Below are 18,273 nucleotides of genomic sequence, written 5' to 3' on the forward strand. Positions count from 1 at the left end.
AGGAGCGGTGCCGCTCCGAGCGTTCCGGCGCCGGCACGGAGGAGTCTCCGCCAAGATTAGTGCTGTGCGAGTAGGAAGAGGCTCCAGCGAGCCTTGTAAGCTCGTGGCGGGCAGCAGGTGCCTTCCTGTTGGTGCTAATAAGTTGTGTAGGGCAGAGGTGATGTCCTCTTTGCACCCCTATTAGAAGTGGGTTTTAATTAATTAAATTAGAGAAGGTTTGTCTGGGGTCTCAGGTGAGGTACTTGCCCTCACTGGAGTGCTGCTCAGGTAAGGGGAAGCAGTCTGGAATATTCAACCCTAGAAAGGAACAGGCCTGACCTGTGAGTGCTCTGTGTGCAGTGGGTGGGTGCAGAGGCACCCTGGGCGCCAGGACAGGCAGCAGGACAGGCAGCAGGACAGTGTCCCACAGCACCCACCTGGTGAGCCCAGGTTGTGGAGGCCCAGCTCTCACCCCTCTGGTCAGTCCTTGCAGGGCAGCTGCAGGACAAAGGACGTGGTGGGGAGATGCAAGTCCCCTTTGCTGCTCCTGATGGTTCCCATCCAATCAGGCCACCCAGAAACCAGATCCCGCTTTGGGAAGTATCAGGTGTGCTTTTCTGTTTGGGTAAGAGGAGCTGACAATCAAAGCAAAGATCCTATTAATTTCCAGCCCCTGGTGAGAGCGCTGGGCTGAGCAGGGTGGGTGGAGTTTTGTCAGAAGTAAATCTGTGTCCCCTGTGCACGGCCCTGATTTGTCAGTCTAACAGATGCTCCTCTGGCAGGTAAAGCAGCTTCCTAGTGTGTTTTGTTTGCATCTGAAATGGGCAGGTTTCATCAGCTCAGGTGTCAGGAACACCTCCCCAGGGGCTGCCTTCCAGCACCGTGAGGCTGGATCTGCCTCTCCAGCCCTTGAAGTGCCTGGGAAGAGGGTGTATGGAGGACCAGGAAGCAACAAGGATGGCTGCAGGGAGCAGAGCTGGCTGGAAGCAGTGTTTCAGAGCATGAATTCTCTGGTTGGAAAACGGGACTCATTTCAGTACTGAAAACATTCACAAAGGAAGTCCTGTCGCAGACCACGCTTGTGTGGGACACGGTTCTGCACTGGGTGACCACAGCACAGGGACATTTCACAGTTAGGGGTGTCAGGCTTAGCCCACAGCTCATTCTGAGATGCAGAGATGTGACTTTGCCCTCCTCACAGAGTGTTTCAGAGCCTGGTTTGCACTGGAGCCAGCAGGGAATGGCAGAGGTGACAGATGGGTGACAGGGCACAGGGTGATCACTCAGAGTGGCTGAGCGTCACTTCCTGGAGCAATTGTTGTATCTCATCTTCTGTAGACATTTTAAGAGGCAGAGTGACTAATTTCATCTCACTGCTGTAGCAGTGTATGTAGCCACGGGCAGAGAGGAAAATGGCCCTGTTCCCCTCACTGCCACTGCAGGGAGTGATGAAGAACCTGGAGCAGCATAAAGAAACCATCCTCACTGGCAAAATATTGTGAGGGATAGACACTGTCACCAGCACTGCAGTAACAGCATCCTCTCTTTGGCCAACAGCTCAGCAGGGCTCACTGCCCTGGCATTCCAAGTGTTTGAGGCATGTTGCAGGAGTTATTTCATTGCTTTCTTTGCCCAGACTTTTGCCCATGGACCTGCATGTTCCGGGTGTTGAGCAAATACTCAACAGCTCCCCTCAGGTCCCTGCAGAGCAGTCAGGCATTGTCAGACCTGCACCAGCCTCATGCCAGCTGATCTGGGTCACCCAGTCACAGTGCTGGTGCAAGAGCAGGGAATCCCACTGCTGACACTGGAATGAATCAATGTCTTGGTGAAACTCTTCATCAGTTTCAAGCAGTAAACAAAATATTCAAGAGGAGCCAATGGACAAGCAGCTGCTTCTAGGAAGGATTGGTGCTTTGGTGTGCTTTGAAATGTCCTTCATTTGAAACACTGAGAACTGCATGAAAAGCTGCTGCTTTGTCCTCAGCTGGAAGTTGGGATTATTTCTGACTGTGCCAAACTACCCTTCAGGCAATCTTTGTCAGGACTTGGGCAGTGTAAGACCACAGCTGTCTTGGTGGTGTCTCGTGTGAGTCCTTGTGGCAAGGCTGCACAGCAATCCTGGCAAACAATCATCTGGGACAGAAGTGACAACTAGCTGTTGGCACTGTGAATTCAATACCAGGGTCCAAACTCTGCCCAGCCAAGGGGAAAGCTTTCTCCTCCCTCAGAGCAGCGAGAAACTGTGTCAGAAATTGGAGCTGAGCTGAGCACAGGAAGCCAGATCTGCTGGGGTCTGAGAAATCTGCTTGGGGGGACTGGTGTGGGAGCTGCCACTGGCCACAGGGATTTGTGAAGTCCGAGATTGCTCCTGGGAACACACACACACACACACACACACACACACACACACACACATTATGTATGAAATCCCTGGATGTGCCAACTGCAGGTGAGTGAGGCCCTTGTTTGGGGATGGAGGAAAGATTTCTTTCTTTGTATTAAAGCAAAAATGATCTAACAAGTGACTTAACAAGAATGATAGAAGGATTTAAGCACAGAGGGGTTTGAGTGCATGCAGGACAGCTGTCAAGTTTAGAGAGGAGATTAGCAGTTCATTTGAGAGATACATTAGGAAAGGCTTACTCTGGGGGGCTGTGAGCTCCCCCGAGGCTGGGGAGGATTTACTGTCTGTAAGTGTTGATGTACTGTGCACGTTATGAAGCTTGCCATCCCAGCAGCTTTGATATGTTCCAGCTTTTCTTTAAAGCCCCTGTGGATTTTAAAGTGGCTTTCATTTAACGTGGGAGATGTTGACAAGCTCCCCCAGGAGGCTGGCAAGTTCTCGGAAGGGTCTTTTAAAATATTAGTTCATCACCACTTCTAGAAGACTTTTCCCCCCCTCTGGAATATCAAGGAGTGGTTTGTTTCTGACAGCACTAAAAATTCACGAGGTGTCTGCTGACACAGGAAGATATGCCCTGTGCTGCTTGGACTCCTGGCCCAGTGTTCAACAATCCCATCTAAAGCTTTTGGCTTAACAGATGATGCTTGTGTTTGGAAAGCTGAAGTTTATAGCACAGAGCAATCCTGTTCAGAAGATTGGAAGCAGCTGGTGGGACTGACAGGGGTGGGTTGGGTTTCAGTGGAGGATACAAACACAAGTCGTGGAAGCAGAGCTTTGGCCTGGGGTCTGCCCAGAGGCCCCAGCATGGATGTTCAGTGTGCCTGTGGAATAAGAACTCTCTGGTGTTTCCCTTCTCAAAAGGGAGGGCTGCACGAGGGCTTGTGCTGGTTCCTCTGGGGAGGAAGCCTCTGCTCCTTCTCAATGGTGTGAGGAAGATGAGGGATCCCAGGCATTGTGTCTCCCAGGCTCCAGGAAAAGGAGGGCCTGAGCTGGCATGACAATGTTGGTATGAAGGATAAAAAAGTCACCCCAGCTCCTTTTTACTGGCAAAAACCTCCCTGGGATGGAGGATTAGGGATGTAGAACCAGTCACAAAACATGACTTGGGTTTGGAGAGTCTTTCTTTGGAGGTGTGCTTTTGCCTCAGCTGTGTGGAAGCAGCTGATCCTTCAAGGAGGTGGAAATCTGACTGCAAAGGAGGCAGTGGTGGTTTCACCTTCTCCTGATCTGTGCTGAGCCCAGGGGCTATTTCAGCATAGCCAAGCACATGAGGTGTTTCTTTAACAGGGAACCAAACCTCTCCAGGGTGTAGAGCACAACTTTCACCACACTGGAGGCAGGAGTGACCATCCAAATCACTCATTTTAGAGTTACATGACAGTCCTCAGTAACTGCAGCAAATGTTTACCTGGGCAAACAGAGCAAGTGCGGAATAAGATGCATTTTTAGCTGTGTCTCAATTTAATTCAGCCACTGGAAGTGCAGAACAGCACACAGCATTAGCCAGCTCTGTAAGGACTGCTGCTCCACCTCGCAGCAGGGAGACAGCTGGAAAGAGCAGAGAGCAGAAAATAAAAGATGCTTCCAAGAATGCACCATTGCTATCAAGTGAGCAATGTGCTCATCACAGCAGAAAGTTATATGGGCAACCTAAACGTGGCTCTGCTTGACTGTTGAGTGTTTGAATTTCCAGCAAAATGCCATCATTTCCCCTGTTCTGTTTTATCTCTAGCAATGACACCTTGGACCAAGAGCAATTGGAGCTGAGCATTCAGCAGAGCCCAGACTGCCACGTGAGAGCATCAGCCTGGCTCAGGGGCTGGAGGGGACAGCTGAGCCCTCCCCAGGCCTGACAGCAAAGAAGAAGAGGAGACTTCATCCTCTGGGGGCTGACAGGGCAGAGAAGAGAAACTGAATTTCCTCTCTCCCCAAAAAAGTTTGTCAGCTGAAGGAGACTAAGAGCTTCCTGGACACAGACTTTTAAAAATCCTCAGAGCGCTGCTGAGAGTGTTGGAAATAGCTGTGAAAAAAAAAAAAGGAAAAAAATCCATTACATGACTATTTTACAATCAGAAATGTATCTAATCTAATTATCGTGGCTGATAAACTATCAGCTCTTCCATCATCTCTTGCAAATGCATGGAATTTAAAGGAGAATGCAAAGGTCAGAGACAAACCAGCCAGGGTTTTGACTTGCCCATCCAAACTACTGCAGAACACAAATGAAGCCAAGAGTCAAATGTTTATCAGCAGAACCATATTTGTCCTTAGGATATACTGACTTCTGGAGAGGGAGGTCAAAGTGGCACAGAAATCCATATATTCCGTTTATGAGAAAATCAAATGGTTTTAATGAAAACTGAAAGGTAGGTTTGGTTTCTTTTTTTGTTGAATAACAGTTTGTGTTTATGTATGTTATTAATATATCAGGGAAATGTAATAAATTCTATAACCACTTCAGTTCCTAAATGTCAAATGTGATTTCCCTTTACAGCAAATCAGACTCATGCTGAAATGGAGAACCAGGTTCTTCTGCAAAGAACCTGTGAGCCTGAAATGGCACAGGAATTGTGTGAATTTTACAATTTTATATGAATTAAATCAAGTCTATATTACTGAACTTTATTTTTACTGAATATCCCTTGATATCCCTGGGAAGTGTCCCTTGGAAGTGTCCAAGGTCAGGCTGCACGAGGCTCTGAGAAACCTGGCAAGGTGTCCCTGCCTGTGGCAGGAGGGTTGGAATGAGATTTAAAGCCCCAACCCGAACCATTCTGTGATTCTGTGACCTCAAACTCAACTATTTGGGGAGCAGGAGCTCTCTGCTCCGAGCTGAGCTCTCAGCTGCAGCCCTGGCCTGTGCTTGTGGAAATGCTGAGGTTACAATCCCAGCCTGCTGGGCTCCTCTGCAGCCAGGGGTTCGTCTTTGGAGCTTACTGAGGCTGCCAGGTTGTTATCATGTGCCTCTGTCCCAGTCTGCCCCAGCAGCTGCCACAGCTTTGTGCCTCCTGGGGGATTTTGGAGGTTCCACACATCGGATTTTGGAGTGTCAGCTGGCTCTGCCTGCAGGTGATGTTGTTTCACACTGTCCTTTAACTCCAGGGTAAAAATAAATGAAACCCCAGTCCAGCAAACATTAATTAAGTGCTTATCATGGCAGGCCTTGCCCCAGCACCTGCAGTTTTTCTACAAGTTGGAAGTTTTTGTTAGATTTTAGGAGACCACAGAGCTCTTAAGGCACAGAAAGGTGTCCTGGTGACTCACAGTGCAGATTAAACTCCTGTTTAATATCATAATTATATGATAATTATGATATTAATTATGATCACAGCATAATATGTGATTAAAATCCTCCTTACTTAAAGGGGGTGGCCAAGAGTTTGGATACTGGTTTGATCTCCTGCTGCCCCTGCTTCCTTGTCTCCTGTGCAGGGTCATGGAAGGCCAAGTCAATGCATTTAGGAAAAATCAGAGGGTTTCTGTTTTGGACAAGTCTCTGGATTCATTGAAAAGAGTATTTCAAATAAAACTTTGGCTAGACACTCTACATTCCTTTATGTATTCCTCCTCTCCAAAAATCACTGCTCCAGGATATCCTTGAGAGAGCTCAATGCTTGCATGAAGATTTATAGCTTTTAGTTTCTGAATCAGTTCTGAACTGAATAAGCAAATGCTAGTGCATATTTCTAATAGCAACAAGAATTCCCGCAGAATTTCTGAGGTCTGTCTGGCTGATTAAATCCAGCAAAGTCTCCTGCTAAGCTCCTTGGCAGAGCCAGCCAAATTCAAGGACTTTTAGACAATTATAAATTCAGTTCTGAAGATTTTTTATTGTGTGAAATTTTACCAAGAAGAAGAGATCTATATGTATTAGTTGCAATGATCCGTATAAATGTCATGCACACATACAAGACAGTAGATAAGTTCCTGATATATTAATTTCACATGGTGAGGATAATAGCATTTCCCCTGACAACATGATTAAATTTGTAAAATTTCCTGGTGAAAAACAGTCATTGTATTTTCTGTCAAGCTGATATACACAATTTCGCTGAAAGAGAAAAGCAATCCAAGAAATCAGGCTTGCACTTGGAAAATGCTTGTGAAAATTTACACACGTTTTCTGTTTTGTTATTTGGCAAAAGGAGTAACCAGAGGGTTCCTCATTGTCCTGCCTGCTTGGTGCTGCTGACTTTCTTAATCTGAAATTGAAGTTGTCTCTGTTGGGAAGAACCGCGATGTCCAAGAAAATAAACAACAAGAAATAATTTTGAATTAGTCTAAATGTTTTACATTTCTGATACATTCTGGGATCTGTTTTCTTCTCAGAAGTCACAGCCTGGATCCCCACGGACACCACTGAGACTGGGTGCTCCCAGTGTCTGTCAGTGGATTGAAACTTTGGCATTTCACATCCTTGAGGAGCCTGTGTCAAGTTTCTAAATTCTTGCACCCTGTTTTGTCACAAATCCCATTCAGAGCCTGACCTGAGAGCATGACTTCATTTGTGTTTTCAGTAAGAACTATTTTCCCCAAACCTTCAATCCTTTGGGTGCTTTTGAATTACTTTTTTTTTTCCTGAAGGGATAACCCACTAATTATACATGAAAATTGTACCTCAAAGATCCATCTTAATAATATAATTGTAGTAGCGAAGCAACTGGTGTGATTATGTGCATCATTGCACTTTTCAGCCATTAACCAGCTTTCCTTGGTTAATGAAGTTAGTAAAACCTAGAATGTGCTTTGCTGGAATATGTCCAGTGCAATCTCATTATCACCTACAAGCCTCTATAATTGGGGTGATAATGTGCAAAACATTATATGGCTGAGAGGTGCAATGGGATTAAAGGAGGGCCAAGTTCTGCTCCCAGGCACACGGGACAGAGCCTGGGGGTTTGGGGGTGTGTTTGTGGAGGGCCTGCAGCCCCACTGGAGTTTGGGGGTGGCGTTTAGAGCACGAGGAGGTGCACTTGGAAGGAGTCCAGCAGCAAAAACTAATGAGAGCTCAGGAAAGGGAGGAAGAACTGGTGCTGTGGAGTCAGGAGGAGACTTTAGTGAGGCATGAGGATGGTCTTAAATGCCTTCAAAAGAGGGAGTAATCTGTTCTCTGTGATCCTGTTGGATGGGACACAGAGGAGAGGGTTTACAGCACAGCGAGGGTGGTGGGCACTGGATTTTAGGGAAATGCAGGATGGATAACTGAGGAGTGCCTGGGAGCTGGGGGTGTTTAGCCTGGAGAAAAGGAGACTCAGGGGTGACCTTATCACTCTCTCCAACCTCCCGAAGGGTGGCTGTGCTCAGGTGGGGTTGGTCTCTTTCTCCAGGCAACAACTGACAGGACGAGAGGACACAGCCTTAAGGTGCATCAAGGGAAATACAAGCTGGATATTAGGAAAAAGTTTTTTACAGAAAGGGTAATAAAGTATTGGAATGGCCAGTCTGGGGAGGTGGTGGATTCACCATCTCTGGATGTGTTTATAAAAGACTGGATGTGGCACTGGTGCCATGGTTTAGTTGAGGTTAGGGTTGGGTTGGACTGGATGATCCTGGAGGTCTCGTCCAACCCAGTGATTCTGTGATTCTGTGAATTGCTTGGACCTGGACGTGTCAAAGGATTCTCTGCTGCTGGGGGCACCACGGGGAGGGGGCTGAGCAGGTGGATTGTGTGCTGGCCCCTGGCTGAGCACTGAGGAGGGAGCACCAGGGTCACTGTGGTGGTGTTTCACAGCTCAAGGCTCATGCAGGTGAGAGGCTCTTGGCAAAGAAATGAGAGATCTCCTTGGTGCTTGCACAAACACAGAGCAGATCTGCCAGGGGGATCTGTGATCAGAACCATGCTCTCAGCTGTTACACACTTGGAATTACTGTCAGGACTGCTGGTGGAAGGGAGAGAAGGCTACGAATGTGAAAAAAGGGAAGCATTACTGTTTGCTCCCTTGGATAATACAGGTCACAAAGCTGGTTCTGTTTGTGCTTGCTTGAATTTCAACATGTCTTTTCAGGAAAAAAGCATTCAAATGTTATTAAAAAACCCTGTAATGAAGAGTCATCCTGTCTGCTTCAGCTCTGGCTTTGGTAATAAATTCATTATTTACACTGGTAAACATGTGCCTCGTGTTTCCAGTCAGGACTTGCCTGTTTTCAGTGTCGAGGTTTTCCTGTGCTAATTGAGGACCCTGATTTCAACATTTAATTCTCCTTGTGAACACTGATAGTCTTTAACTAAGTCATCCCTTAAACTCCTCTCTTCACAAGCTAAATAGATCAAGCTCCTGCAGCTGTAAATGCTCTTTTTCTGTCCTTCATATTCCTTTCTGAACTCTCTGCAACTTGTCAGCTTCCTTTATGAATTTTGGGCTCTAAATTTACCATGGCCCTCCAGTGGGAATTGCACAGGAAGATTTGCATTCCTTACTACAGTACAACCTCAGACATTGTGTACAACTGGAGAGGAGCATAAAAATAGGTTCAGACCAAGGTTCCTCTAGCTCAGCATTTTGTTTCTGACACTAGGCTGTAGTGGGTGGCTTCTGAAGGGTGCTATTTCCCTGCACGGCCTCCTCTTATCTTTAAAAAATAAAGATACAATCTAAAATTCCATGCAAAGCCTTTGGAATTCTTCTGTCTTTGGTGTCCCAATGGCCCGTCAGGCCTGTAGCTCCCCAGCATTTGTATCATGGGCTGCCCTAGGAGTTAAACTGCAAACCAGAAGATTTGTGTCTTTGCTAAGAGTCTGGGAAAGGATATTTTTAAATCTCAGCAGGGCCCTGGGAAGGCAGTGCAGACAGAAGGACAGCGTGTCCCTGCCCCAAGGGGACAGTGCTCAGCAGCAGACAGGCTCACCCAGGGCTTCCCTGGTGGCTGTGCCAGGGCTGGCACCCCAAAAAGGAGAGGGAGCAAACCCTGGGCTCTGCCAGGCACTGCCACAGCTCTGAGATCAGCAGATCCAGGGGACGAGCAGTACAATGTCCTTGCCCTGGAGAGCTCTGCCTCCCTGTCTGTAAGCTCAGCTGAGGAACCACCATCACCCCAAAGCTGTCTGAGCATCTCTGAGCCCCAGGACAAAGCCCTGCCTCCTCCACGTTCCCCCTGGAGCTGGGGAATTCAATCCCACCCCACAGAGGTGCCTGGGACTCCCCAGCCAACTCCTTGGCTGTGACAAATCCTCTCCCTCAGTTATGGCTCGGCCGTGCTGTACCATCTGCAGCTTTATTAGAGGATGATTTCATGTTTTCTTCCAGGGAAGATGCTACATGGCTGAGAATAGATCACCATGGAGCTTCTTGGAAACTCCTGGGTGATGATTCCTTGTTTACAGTCATGCTTGGAGCTCTCTCAGCCAGCATCCAGGTTCTGCCCCGTGCACCAGGCCAGGTCTGTGCTGCTGTGGCTCCTCAGCAGGTGCAGCCTGTGGGGCTGGGGGCACTGCAGCCTTCTGTTAACACACAGTCCACACACGTGTTAACATGCAGTCCACACACGTGTTAACACACAGTCCCCACACGTGTTAACACGCAGTCCCCACACGTGTTAACACACAGTCCCCACACGTGTTAACACGCAGTCCCCACACGTGTTAACACACAGTCCCCACACGTGTTAACACACGTCACCACCCTACAGCAAACAGGCACCAAGCAGCTCACACAAAGTGTTTGCTGTGGACACAGAGTCACAGAAAGGTTTGGGTTGGAAGGGATGTCTGGTTTGAAAGCAAAACCAGTGAGACTCCAAGTCAGAAATACAATTTAATAGAGAGAGAACAAACAACAAGAAAGATACAAATAAAATAAGATAAATGCGTGCAGATTGCCAAGGACATGCTAGGGGTGGACAAGAGTGGTGATGAGGCAATTTTACTGCTGGGGAAGGAGATCAGAAAAGGCATTGCTTTAAGGACCTGAAAGTAAGAGCAGAGGTGAGGACACTGAGAATGTAGAGACAAGACACAGAGAAGAACTGATTTTGAAATATTTAAATCCTATTTTCTAACAGGCAGAACAACTCATGGTATAGGCCACTTCAAAGATAAAGGTACATGCACAAATGTAAATGCAGATTTCCCATATGTCCTTGGATCCTGATCCTTTAAAAAGACAAGCTCATTATATCCCAATTCCATTGAAATTGATCAGAAGACTCCTGCTAGTTTTATCTTTATTTATTCATTTTTAATAATGATTTTATTGAGATAATTGAGACTCAAAGAACCACAGTGACAACATATTGCACTTCTGTTACTCAGCCAAAAAAAAGCATCTGACAAAAGCAAAAATATCCATTCATAAGTATGTTCAATTGTGAGAAGATTCCTCTACTATTCAAGTTTTTGGAGGGTTCATCTTGGTTTCCTCAGCAGTTTTGTCCTGGTACCAAATTATTATAGCTTTTTGGATGAATATGAGTTTTCTTCCCTTTTGAAGTAAATACAATACAAATAAACACCATCGTGTCCTAAATGAATGGACAAATTTTCTCTAAGTTTAACATCCAGATATTATAAAAATTGAAAGTGCATGCTACTGAAAAGCAACTGATTTTGGAACTGAATTTATATAAAAAAATAGCAATGATAATAAAAAATGAGCAGTGCTGTGATCTGGTTGGATTTTTCTCTAAATAATAATGCTCCTGAGAGCCTAGATATGTATTAACTTGTGTACTGGAAGCAAAATGTACCCTTTGAAAAGTGTACTTGTAAGCTTTTACTGAAATGGAAGTATTTCAAATACATGGAATTCATCAGTATTTGAACAACGGCTTTAAATCCTTATGGTTAGTTCAAAATGCTTCTTAGTGCTGTTTCAGCAACTGTAGCCATCAGAGCTATAAAGCTCAAGAGTCTTGCCCTTGTTGTAATAAAACATCTAAACCCTCTCATTTTACAATTTCTGATTTCTTTTTCCCAGAAATCGTGCGAATTTTAAAAAATGTCACTGTTTTATTTTGAAATGTGCCAATTTTCAGCCATCTCTAGATGTGTTTTGCTGCTGCTCATGAAAACCTCACAACATAAATTCATCCATGCAGAATCCAGATGGTTTCATTTAAACAGTTATTTTGGTCATGGCTGTGGTGTGGAGAAATGCAGTGACAGTGCTGCAAAAGAGGGAACAGGAATGGGAGAGGGCTTCATTCATCTGCAGATGAAGGGAAAGGTGAAATCCTTCCCAGAACAGGGTTACTTCTTATTAATGGAGTTTTAAAAATTGGCAGAATTCCCTCTTTTTAAGGCAGCAGACAGAGCTTCTGTATTGTTTTTCAGAAATGTCTCAAAACGTCACAACACCAGAATTCAAAGGTGTTCAACATGCTTTGAGATAAAGTGGTATATGAGGGTCAAAGTCACTATGAAATGAAACAAATAGAAATAATGATAATTGTTCTTAAACTCTGGGACTTACATTAATGCAGTCATGGTGTCTTTGAGTAACCATGAATCATTTCTGCCAGAGACACCATGCTGATATTTGAATGTGTAAATCCATAACTGCAGAATCCATGCTGGACTGTCTGGGTGGTGGTGCTGGTTCTCACTGTGTTTCTGACTGCCTCACTCCATCCCCCTTCTCTCCCCATTTCCTTTCAGATTTGCATCAGGCAGAACACAACCACACTTTAAGCATCTCAAGGGGTTTTTTTTTAAACAGGAGAGAGATGATTAATTCTAAATGTTTAGATCTACTCCTGGAAACACTGTATGGTGAGGCAAACAGCACTCAGATCTTTGGGATTTTATTAAATGCTGCCTGGAATGCTGTCTGAGGGCAGGCTTTATATCTTCTGCTTGCTGGATACAGGCAGCTGCATCTACTTGAAGGAGGGTTTTTTTGTAAAATATTCTTCATAATGAGAAAAAAGATCGTGGGTTGGATTTTAAGATGCTTCAATACAGCGTTTCTTCATATCACTGATTTTTATGTCTTTGCAAAGCAGCTGGAAGATTTTCTCATGGAGGCTTCTCTTGTTTTCCTCCAGTGTTTGCTAGCATGTGAGGAAGAGATAGGACACATTTTTGTCTCATTGTAAAGAGGAGACTTCCATGGAAACCACACTGGATACTCCAGGGAAGCCCCTTGAGTAGTCTAAGGTCAGGAATCCACCTGAATTTAGGGAAAAGGAGCAGTGAGCTGGGTGGGAGGGCTGGGAGGTCTGGCTGCTCACCCAGCCTCGCTGCTCTGTCTGGGGCAGGTGCTCCTCTCCCCTGCCCAGTGATGACCATCCCACAATACCTGTTGTTATTCAAGGCAGTTTTCTGCTACCATAGCTTGGTTGTTGAGTTCCTGTAGACACAGAGAGCAAAAGCAGAGGCTGCCCACATTGGCAGAGAGTTGAGAGTGGTTTGGAGCACGCTGGCAGCACTGGCTGGGACTGTGACAGTGGCCAAGCTCTGCCCTCCTCCCTTCCTGTGGTTCCCAGTGATGGAAAGCTCTGGTTCTTTATGGAACCCTAATATTTTTGTTTTGTGGCTAAAAAACAAAAACAAAAACAACCACAAAAAAACCCCAAAACAAACAAACAAACAAACAAAAAACCACAAAAAACCAAAAAAAACACCCAACAACAACAACAAAAACCCAAACAAAAAAAACCACCACAAAAAAACCACCCCCCCCCAAAAAAAAAAACCCTAACAAAAAAACCACAAACAAACAAAAAAACCCTGGGCTAATCCCAGGACAGTGGGAGTCCTAAAGTGATTTATTTAGGGAAAAAAAAAAAAGGGAAAAAAAAGATCTGTGAAATATAAAAACCTGGGTTGGCTTTTACTTGCTCTGTGAAAAACCAGGAGATAGTGTGCATAAACAAGGAGGAGAGAGATGTAGCAATAAGCTAGGAAAAGCCTACCAGTATGAAGCAATTTAAAGCAGATGGGACAATATTTCTGAATCTGAATGATGGGAGAACAGCAAAAGCTTTTCCACAAAAGTGACACTTGGTGCTCTGTGCCGTCAGCTGTGGAACTGTGTGAACTGGTTTCACTGGAGTAGCACAGTCTGCTCGTGGGCTGGGGCTGCAGATCCCCAGGGCAGCTCCAGTTTTACTGTTTTCTAGTTAGTCACTTTCTCTTGGCTATTTGTGACTCTCTCCTGCAAAAGCAGATAGAAAATGTTATTTTGCTGTTTCCCTTGGAAGCAAATTAAAGAAAGGTGACACAGCCTTTGGGAGTGTCCAGGAGATTGACTGGTGCCTGGCATTCCTCACTGTGGACTGAGGGGGTTTGGCACTGCCAGGGGCTGAGGAAATCCCTGTCGCTGCAGGGACTGCCTCCAGCCTTGGGGCTGTGCAGCACCTTTAGGTGTAGCTGCAATATCTGTTGGCATAAGTATGCAAATACTGAACTAAAAATGGGGAAAAGGACACTTTTTCCTGCTATGTTGGTGTCTGAGTACCTCAGTCTCTTTGTTTTATTTCTTCCTTAAATTAAAGGTGGGGGAAGAGGTGGCTCAGGAGCAAGCTGCCCCTACCCTTCTGCAGGAGAAGCCACAGCCCAGGCAGGGTGTGGTACCTGAAGGTGGCAGGGAGGGAAAGCCTGTCCCTTGGTCCCTTGGTGCCCTGTGTGGGCACAAAATACTTATTGACACCAGGCCATGTAACAGCTGCTCTGCCTGCTGGCCTCTCCTTCCTGATGTTTTCCAAGCAGGCAGGATGACAGGGAGGGGGGAAGCAGTGAAGCCACTCTGGCTGCAGGTGCTGCTCACAGATCCAAGAGAACACTGTGATCCAGCTATTCCAGGTGGGCTTGCAAAGCCAGCACTGCAGGGCTTGCTCCAATTTTAGGCTTTACCTTTTACAAGCATTGCTGTGGCATTCATCCTGCTAATGCCTGAACCTGCTGCATCCTCCTGTGAGAAAGGGCATTTTTATCTCGTTATTGTGGTGGGGTCCTCCCGAGGTAGAACACGGTTATAGAATTTGTTCATAATCACCTGCTAGGGCTGTGAAAGAGCCAAGAATAGGTTTGTTTCCCCATAGTGGGCCTTAATCACCAACAAAACCATAAAAAATCCTTCCACTCCAGTGAAGCAGGTCACGTTGGGGAGCTGCTTTTGTGCCCGTGTGCATTAGTCCTGCAGTTCATGGACCTCCCTCATTAAAGAGTCACATGCTGCAGCCTGAACGCCAGGCCAATCCTCCAGCCGTGTGTTTTCAGGCTGGAAAGGCAAATGCTGGCATGGAAAAACTCAGCTTTCATTAGGCACTGTCTGAAGTCAGCTAATCTCGTTTGAGCACACATGGGAACGGCGATACTGTAAACACAGGGGGCTGTGCTGGGCTTTGCCGGGGGATGCGGCCACATCAGAGACTGTCCTGGCTCTCTGCATCCTGCAGCAGCCTCCCACTGGCTGGGAAACTATTTTAGCAAAGCCAAGAGAGAGCTGAAACTGCCGAGCACAGACACTGACAGCAAGTAAATAACAATGCAGCCCTTTGGAAACTGGGAATGAATAAAATGCACGCGACCTTTGGTGTCCGCAGGGAGCTTTGCTGTCCCCAGGTAGGAGCAGTTCAGGTGCCACTGCCAAAGCTGGGGGGCTGTGATAAGTGGTGAGCTGGTCTTGAAATATTTCTTCTCACATCACTAAACACCTTTCACTAGCAAATGAACAATGTGTGCTCTCCCTCTCTGGTGGCCTTTGCTGGCACTTCTTCCCCGTGTGCCTCACTTTCTTCTGACTGCCTTTCCAAGGCCAGCTCTGGGGACCTGCTTTTCCACTGCCTTGGGAATTGTGCCCACGTTTGTGTCTGGTTTTGTGTGGGCGTTTCTTCAGGTCTTTCCTCTGGGGTTTGTCAGTGAGCACAGCAGGATGGACTCCCAGCTCTGGGGCAGGCAGTGATGTCACCTGTGCCTCTGGAGAGCAGCTGCAAGGAGCTGGGAGCTGTCCCCATCAGCCCAGGAGGGCTCTGCAGCCCTGGGGCTCACCTGGGGGTACAGAACACACTGTGGAGGGCCAGAATCATCTCAGGTCTCATCTCATCCATCCCCTACACAGCAGCAAGAGCTGTGATGGTGCCAGACTTACAGGGCTTCCTCTACAGCCTGACTCAGGCCTTGCTGAGTGAGGGAGGTTTTCTAAATGTTTCTAGTGATCATTCATTGCTTCCCACCATGTGTCAGCTGCTCTTGGTCACTTTCTGATTGTTTTTTAGCACAACATCAGGAGATGCAGCTGAAGGGTCCTGCCTGGGGTGTTGTACATGGTGTTGTAGGACTGACACATCACTGGGTCTGATTACATTTGGGGTGTAGAGGAAAATAACTCAAATGTGAAAGGATCTTGTCTTAAAATGAGCATTTTCCTAAATGGATTTGTTCCTCTGATTCACTGCTCCAGTGCAGACTTTCAGCCTCCCCAGAGCAGCTCCTCGTTCACTCATTTTTGCTCTATTAATAAACACACACGAGCACTTAAATGGAATAATGTACCACGTAAAAAGGGGAAAAGTCCCCATGGGAGAAAAAAAAAACTTACACAGGGAAAAACAGTGCCATTCCAGTAGATTTTTGTTTACTGAAATGTATTTGATTTGTAGGCTTAGCTCTTGAGGCTGTGTGGGGCAAGGACAGTTTATACACTCCTCTTGTTTATGGTACACAACTTCATTTCCCCCCAGGTCTTTGCTTTCCTCTCTCTCTTTGTGTGTTCTGTTCCATATCTGAGTCAAATCTATTTTGTGAGGTTTTGTTTGAGCTGAGTTTAAATCAGTATTTAACAGGGAAGCTGGCTCAGGATTGGAGTGTCACAACACTCACTGTGAACAGTGTGAGATAAAACAATGTTGGAGCAGATCGAGTGAAAGAACAGGCTGTGTGACATGATGGAAAACCTTATTTCTGAAAACTTTGTTCTTTTAGCTGAGGTTCCCTCTCCTTAAAAGGCTCTAATGTAGATGTGTCTGGGCTCCCCTTCTCTCCTCTCCCCAGGTTTCTCCTTGCACATTGCAATTTAGCTGGGATTTTTCTTCCACACTGGAAGAAATCTCACAGCAGCTCTGAAATTCCCTTACCCCGGGGAGTGCAGTCAGGAGGTTTTCACCTGGGCAGACAACAAGCCTCAAGGGACCAACCTCCTCTGAGCTCCTGGGCAGAGGTTGTATTTTACACTAATATTGAATTATGGTAATGATGGCACTTTCAAGGAGTTTTCCTGTTAGGCTGTGCTTTGTTTCCTGTGTGTCCCTGTGTGTGCAGGACAGAAGGACAGCTCCCTCCAGGAGTGGCACTGACGTCCCTGCTGCCTTGCCAGGCTGCTGCCAGAGGCTCTGGGGGGTGGAGAGAGCCTGTGGTTTATCTTCTCCCCCTTGGAGAGTCCAAGCTGTGCTTCACCCTCATTGTTGGGGGTTCTCTGGTGCCAGCAAAGGGCAACCCCCTCCTCTTCCTCTCCTGCAACAGCAGGGCAGCCTGCAGCACCTCCACCCTGTCCTGTCCTGTCCTGCAACCTTCCCAGGTGATGTGCAGGAGGCTTTGTCTGTCAGGGACACCTCTGGCACTGCTGGGAGAAGCAGCCTGGCTGCCTCCAGGCTCCCTTTGCAAAGGGGAGAGCAAAGGATCTGGAAATGAGTCCAGTGTATTAATAAGCCAGGCTGCCCCACATAGCAGTAGTGAAAGTGGGACAGTCAGCACACTGCTAATTTTACACAGGCCCAAGGGGATTTTTTTTTTCCAGGGAGCGTGTTATCATTATTTTGTGTCCTAAAGGGCCTAAAATTAGGGCTTGTAAGAAGCAAGCCATGGTTGGAGCCTCAGTCCCAGGTAGCCCAGGCCTGGGGAGAGCTGGGCACGTGCCCCATTCCAGGTACTCCTCAGGCTGGCAACAAAAAAGGAGGTGGAAGCAGAGGTGCAGAGGGGTCTGGCTGCAAGTGCCCTCCTGCAGCCCCCAGCCCTGGGCTGTGCCTGTCCCTGTGGCAGGGAGTGCTGTCCCCTGTGCCCCAGCCCTGCTGCAGAGGGGAACTGTGCTGGTGTTCAATCAGGGATGTGCTTTTGAGCACGAAAGCTTCCAGCCAGTTCATTACAGAGAAGATTTGCAGCTTCTCCTCCAATCCCAGCACGGCCTCTGTGCAGCCCCTTGCACGGGCAGGCTTGGATGCCATCCAGGGTGGGAGAGGGGCACAGGCTGTGCATCCTCAGCCCTGCTGGGGCTCCTGCCTCACCCACCACCCTGCTGGGCAGCAGCCAGGGGGCCCTGGGGTGTCCAGCACCCCGAGCATGTGTCCTTGGACAGGTTTGAGCTGTGGGTCACGTTCCCCTCGCTCATGTCCCCCCAACAGCTGGGCTGAAGGGCCCCATCCTGCAAGGGGCTGAGCCGACCCAAGCCACGCAGTGTTCAGACAATGGGTTTGTTCACATGCTTAAAGTTAAACACTTTGTTAATGCTTTTGCTTAATTAGGCCAGACCGTGCTGCTCCTTGAGGGATTGAGTGCAAAGTGAGGCACACTGGATTAGAACCAATATTTTCAAGCGTAAAGCTAAAAATGAAGCACTTAGCCCCCAGTTCTGCAAATAATTAAGCACATGGGTAATTACTGATTTCATTCCATTCATCAGTTGTGTTGGTTTCAGCCGGGCCATGAGATGCTGGTGGTTACTGAAGTGTGTGCAAGGTCGGGCCTGGGTTGGAAGATCTCAGGGGTTGGGAAATGGATGTTTGTGGAGTGTCTGGCACACGGGGTCTGCGATGTCTGCACACTCCCTGGGTAGTGCCATAAGAATAACAATGCCACCTTTAAGTACTAATGATTTTTAAAGCTGCTAGAGTGCTGGCTTTACCCATGGAAATGTGGTTTGGCCTTTCTGTGGCAAGCAAGCCTCCTCATTAATGGGGCAAATGAAACAGCATTTGCTATCTGGACAGGGAAATCTGTAGCCTTGTGTCCACCTGGG

The sequence above is a fragment of the Prinia subflava genome, chromosome 9, assembly GCF_021018805.1.
Source record: "Prinia subflava isolate CZ2003 ecotype Zambia chromosome 9, Cam_Psub_1.2, whole genome shotgun sequence".
Lineage (NCBI taxonomy): Eukaryota > Metazoa > Chordata > Aves > Passeriformes > Cisticolidae > Prinia > Prinia subflava.